Below are 6,384 nucleotides of genomic sequence, written 5' to 3'. Positions count from 1 at the left end.
AGGAGAGAGAGAGGAAAAAGAATGAGGAGGAGGAGGAGGAGGAGGAAGAGGAGGAGGAGGAGGAGGAATGGCTTGAGCTTTTGAAAGTTCAAAGACCACCCCCAGCGACACATCTTAAACAAGCCACACCTCCTAATCCTTCCCAAAACAGGTCCACCAATTAGGGACCAAGTATTCAAACATTTGAGCCTATAGGGACCATTCTTATTCAAACAACCACATTCAGCTACTGTTGGTTTTGTTTTGTTGTGAGAAAGAATCTCTGTATGTGGTCCTGGCTGGCCTGGAAGATGTTGAATAGACCAGCCTGGCCTTGAACTCACAGAGATCCACTTGCCTCTGTCTCCCAATTACTGGCCATTAAAGGTGTGTGCTACCATGCCCTGCAACCAATTGTTAATAATACTCTAATGTGAAAAATGCCGATCTAGTGATTAGAAGACGTTCCATTCAACTGCTATCTGTCATGTTAGAGAAACTAGAGTGGACAATTAAATATAGCATGGCTCTGGGTTCCTGGACTTGAGAAAGGGGACAGGTGGACAGAACAAGGGTTTGGTGATTTTCTTCAATACCAAAGTGGTGGCACTATGATATGCCTTTGATGGTTTTGGTAGATTATGCTCCAAACTAGAAATCCCTCATCTAGACTACCTACCTTTTGGAGAGTGAGGGTCATTCTGTCCTGTTTCGTGACTGACTCTAGGAACTAATCACATCGATTGCCCAGGAATTGAACATCGCTTGGGTAATAGTGCTTCTGACTTTTCATGGGATCTTAAATCCAAGTTTGTCCCTAATATTAGCATGTACTTGGCTCTGAGTTAGTCCAAACAATACTCCCTTTGGGTCAACTCCATGCAATGTTGCACAAAAGTTTTACATTCCTGGGCTCTTTCTTTTTCTCTGATACCCTGTCTTAGCTCATTTATGTTATAAATCGTATGCATGCAGATTCACTTGGATTTAATTGCAACTATTGTTTTTATTTGTTTTCCTGATGCTGCAAATTTGATAAAAGAACAAAGGATGCTTAGGTATATTTTCCATGTTCCTATAGTCTCCTCTACTGTCTGAAAGAAAACACAAACTTTTCTTAAAAGCCAATGAATCCTTCATCAGGCTTTGTTTAAGCTTTGTGTTTACCAAGATCCCCACTTTGCTGTGGCTTAACTTTATAATCTTTCATTTATAATTTACAGAACTGGAGGGAAACCTACTCCCAGAAGAACATCTCTCTGCATTGATTTCCCACTGCTGAGGAGTGTCTTGACCTCTGGTCCCTGGACACCAACTTTGAGAAGACTTCATGGATGGCTGTCTACTCTTATGAGCCACAGTTTCCCCTTTACATTTTCTTCACTCCAGTGAGGCTCTTCTCAGGGTTGGATCAGAGATGAACCAGCTGGACAACAGATTGGAGCGCTGACCTCTTAGAGTGCCAACAGTGAACAGTGTGGGGTCAGATCCATAGAAAGATAATAAGAAGAAAATACCCTACATGCACGGTAGAGGGATGGTTCATAATTCCTTAAAGATTGAAATCAAGGAACAATCAAAATATAGAGGAATGTGGACTTGTTTTACTACAGGACTTCTGTTTTGTCCCTACTGGAATACATATTATGGTATTCCTGCTGGATTAGGACTCAGGGGCAAGGCTAAGAATTCCAGTGGTCCGCCTACTTAGTTCTTGTCCTTTAATAAGAAACAGCAACTCATTGGTCTTTGTATTACTCCTCTGCACTGTAGTTCTGCACTCTTGACCTGAGAGATATTGGCAATGACTCTCTTGTACTCAGTGTTAAGAGTACTTCAACCCCCCTTGAACTTTTTGTTTGTACACCAAGTGGTGACACTGTGTATTGAGCTAATTGGATCAGTGAAGTCACAGGTTGATACTGAACTCTTTAAAATTATTTGGCTGAAATATGACATTGCAGTTATTTGTAGTAGAGGACATTATGGATATGAAAAACATCACAGAACACAGAACTAGCAGCAGAAACTAGCAGCAGGTAGACATTGTTCCTTTCCCATAGAGCTTTCAACCAAATGTCCTTCTAGAAAACAGTGGCTATCATATGTATGTGGCCACATAGATGTTCTTGAGTGTAGCCCCTAGTCAGTGGGAGAGTTCCTACTGCCACTGTCATGGACATGGCTGTGTTCTCCAAGCATTTTATAAACACTCTGTGAACCTTGGCTACTTTTCTTTAGCAAGCCTTGGAAAGTCCTGGGATGCCAGAGAAGTGCCTGGGGTTGGCAGGGCTTCTAGGGAGGGAAATATTAAATGATTTGAACCAGAAAACAAACAGGGGATGGGGTTCAGAAGCAACGATTACCTCTATTCCATGTAGGAAACCACAACATGAAATATGCTAGGCATGGAAACTTTGATACCTTGGTTTTAGTTCTTTTTAGAAATTAATACTAAAAAACTATGTGACTGTGGGCAAGCTATTTCCCATTCCCCATGAAAGTCTCCTAAATGACTTTAAACCCCTTCTAGTTGTGAAAGACTTTTAACATCAGGCCCCGGGCTCCAGTGGCCAGTTTCAAAATACCCTCCCTTTTGTTGTTAGAATAAACATTGTTCCTTTTGAGGGAGGGTCTGTTATATCAACTTTTAAAAACACACATCAGGTTCTCTGGCATTAAGAAGATGCTATCTCTGAGTCCCTTGTCATCCGTGCTGCCTGCCTTTCCTCCCGTTCTTTCCTTATTCCCATCCCTATTGAGCTTGTGCTACGCAGCATGCATCAGGGATGCGTTAGGTTTGGAGCTGCATGATAAATTGGACACAGAGAGTCTTCCCGTTTTCTTCTGGAATTTTCTTTGGAGGGAGCCTGTTGTATTTAGACAGACCGTGCTGTGGTACCCCTGAGGTAACCACCTACAGGCCTCACTCTGCCTAAGCAGTTTTGCTGTGCACTAAGGTATACATTCAAGTAACTGTTTAGATCACCACAAGAAGAACTTTCTCCAGGTATGAGGAAGAGAGATCATTTACTTCCGAGGTGTGTCTAGGATAACCCCTCATCCTGGGAAGAACAGTGAATACTGCCTGCATCCCATCCTTGCCCAGGGAGAGCGAATGTTTCTCTGTATTATCCCCGTGACTTGCCACTTCTTTAAAAAGGAATGGGCAAACAATAAACAGACAAAAATGTTGTCTGACCTCATTGGAAATCCTTCTAAGAATTAATCATGTCTATCTCTTTCATTATCAACACATCTATTGAAAACTTCTCTCTGAGTCCAGGGCATATTTTATAATACATAAAGCAATGGAATTTCAAAATATGAGCACTGACATACAATATTGGTTTTGAGTATTTTTATTATAGGGAATGACTTTAGACATTGCAATTATGACTTAACTGGTAAAATGGATGACTCTTGACTTGCAATTTTCATTTTCAGTTCAGGTCAAGGAATAGCTTCCTCCAGGTAATGTCTATACTTTCCTATGATTAAGGGCTCTATCTCTGTTGCTATTCTTTATGTAGGCATATGTTAGTATTTATTTTCTACATGGCAAATGTATTAAGGAAAGTATGAAATTCATGCGATAAACTTTTTGGATAGAAGTTTAGAAAATCAAGGGGCCAAGATAAATAAATGTAAAACCAACTTAAATAATTAACATATTCAAGATATATTGGAATAAATGTTTGTTGTACCCTTTTTGTTTTGTCTTGGGTTTTTTTTTTTATCTTACTGATTTTCTTTCTTTCCTTTTTAGCTTTTTTTGTCTGTTTTGGTTTTTGTTGCTGCTTTTCTGATTTTTTTTTCTTGTTGATGTTGTTTGTTTTGTGATAAAGAACAGAAGGTTGGGTGGATAGGAGGTGGGAAGATCTATCTAGGCGGAGGTGGGAGGAGGGAAAATACATGATCAGAATATATTTTGTGATGGGCAGGGCATAGTGGTACATGTCTTTAATCTCAGCGCTCTGGAGGCAGAGGCAGGTGGCTCTCTATGAGTTGGAGACTAGCTAGCCTGGCAGACAGTGAGACCAGAACACAGGGCTGCCTCGACAACTCTTCATATACATATACAACTACCTAAAGATGTGTACTTCTTGAGACAGTCACAGGTAACCTAAGCTGGTCTTGCAACGATGTAAACATGCCCAGCTAATATTGTTGGGCAACATTTCTCCCTTTGCGCACAAGTGGAGTCAGCAAAGTCATATAATGCTAATCATTCTGGTGAAAAGGGGAACAACCGGCTGAGCACCTCACACTTCCAAGTACGAAGCCTTGTGTGAAAGCTCCGAGCATCTGAACAGTTGCCCCAGGAAAGCTAAATGTATAAATGGTCTGGTGTGTTCTAATTCCAGCCATTGACCTTAAAGCAGGTTAGATATGTTTTCTTTATCCTTCAAGAGAAAAGAAAAATCATATTTTCCCAAGAAATTAAAATTCTTCTGCTTCAGGTAGGAAGAAGGAATTAGGAGTTATGTCTCCTTGTATATAATTGCAAGTTTCATCTTTCTTGTTTTAATGATTGACAGAAAACTGATAAACTGAGACATCTCCTTATTAGCGTTGAATGTGCTCTCTTGGTGGCCCCATTGCTAATTTGTTTGACTATTTTTCACGATTTCTTACTCTGTAATGGAAAGGTTTATTAAATATGAGGGTTGCAAAGCTTTCTGAATACTAATGAACTTATTTGCCAAAATTTAAATGTTCTTCTTGTCAGTGAATGCCTGTCTCACTTAACAGGAACCAAATTGAATAATGAAGAAAATTAGACTCTATCGTACCCTCGAGAGAAATCGTGTGTGAATTGTAAGAGAAAATTGAGGGAGAAAGGGGTCATATTGTAGCAATAACACTAGATCATTTGGATTATTTTTAAAAAAGGATGAACTTAGGGAAGCTCAGGTCTTTTCAAAGAAACATACATTTGGTTAATTCATGCAAAATAATGGTTTTCCCTCATCCCAGGTGGTCTATACCTATTGCCAGTTTACAGAAAAAGGAAGCCAGGGGGTGGAAAATATGTGCCAGGTTTCTGTGCTTACAATCTACTAAACTCATTCTCATATGAGGACTTTATATGCCTGTGATGGAGAGGGAAAATCAATAACCTTGAAAAATGAGTACCATTTTTCAAAGAAGTTCAATAAAGAGATAGAATTTGGGAAATTGCGGCAGCTTTTCCTATAAGCATACCACAGTGAATCTGTCCTCTTTCTGGGATGCTTAATCCCATCATTGTGGTGCTATGGCTAATGAAGTATATGATCATGTTGTCTTTCCTTACTACCACCCAGGGGCATCATGGGAACAATATGGCTGCTCCATGACTAGGGAAGCAGGGTGGGTGAAATTCAGCAAGCACACCAACTGCAAAGGATGGTCAGGCTTAAACATGGGGTGTATGTGGAATAAAATCAAGCAGCCAAGGAGGGGGGGGGCAAATGAAAGGGTGGCGAATGAAAATGGAAAGGCGATAAGGACCACAGATGAAAAATTGGACTTTTTGCTCCTGACAGGAATCTGAGAGACGGCCACACTCACTACAAAAGGAGGAGACCAGGAGGCTCTGGAGGCTGAGAAAAATAATAAAAAGGAGAATAATGAATGTCTCTGGGGTAAAAACAAAATTTGCTGAGACTTCAAACAAACAAACAAATGATAGGAAAATGAAAAGGACAGCCAAGGCCCTCAAAGCCCGTGGAGTCCTTACAAGCAAACCATGGAAACTGGAAAGCTGAATGATATCCTAGACAACAGTGGGCAAGGCAGGACTGTGTGAGGAAGGCAAGATTTGTGTGTGAGACTTGCTTTCAGAGCCACAAGAGGAAAGGTTTATGGCAGGAGCAACTCTTAGATGTGATGCCCGGCTTCACCCCCAAAGAAGTAAACACTTGCTAATTTTACTTAGAGCAGTACTATTTTACACTATTTTATCTGGGGACGGGAAAAATTTTCCTTTATTGCTCCTGATGAGATTTAAAAAACCTCAACAAAACCAACCAAACAAACAAAAAAGCCCCTCGTTGTTTATGTGTGGGAGGATTTTGAGTTAGGAATCTCCATTATTTTTCTTCCTAAAATGATAATTAAATTTCGACAATTAAGTAAAAAAGATGAAAGGAGATGAAGAGATTTATGATACCATTTCAACTCCTCGCTTGCTCGGATGGAAATAAAGAATTTATCAAGTAGAGAGGGAGACAGAGGAAGAAGACAATGGAGCAGAGGAAAGGCTGCCTGTCCAGTAAGATGGTCCAATTTGTGAGAAAATCAAATGAACAATCGAGTTTGAAGGACGTGTGCAAGAAGGAGTATGAAATAATAAGATATTTAGAAGGGAAAATTACTTGGGAAAGTGAGTGTAATGACGAATTGCATGGGAGATGATTA

General features: G+C 40.2%; 1 long non-coding RNA gene across 2 annotated transcripts in view; it reads left to right on the top strand.

Moving 5' to 3' along the window:
- LOC110316133 overlaps positions 1-5,186 on the top strand; it is a 49,003-nt gene extending 43,817 nt beyond the window's left edge. For both annotated transcript variants that reach the window (XR_002380253.2, XR_002380254.2), the window contains one exon: positions 1,203-5,186. This is a non-coding gene — a long non-coding RNA (uncharacterized LOC110316133). The remainder of the gene's footprint in view (positions 1-1,202) is intronic.
- The last annotated feature ends 1,198 nt before the right edge of the window (positions 5,187-6,384 follow it).

This window comes from Mus pahari, chromosome 2, assembly GCF_900095145.1.
Source record: "Mus pahari chromosome 2, PAHARI_EIJ_v1.1, whole genome shotgun sequence".
Classification (NCBI taxonomy): domain Eukaryota; kingdom Metazoa; phylum Chordata; class Mammalia; order Rodentia; family Muridae; genus Mus; species Mus pahari.
The sequence above is the reverse complement of the archived record's forward strand: the minus strand, read 5'-3'. Positions and strand labels throughout refer to the sequence as shown.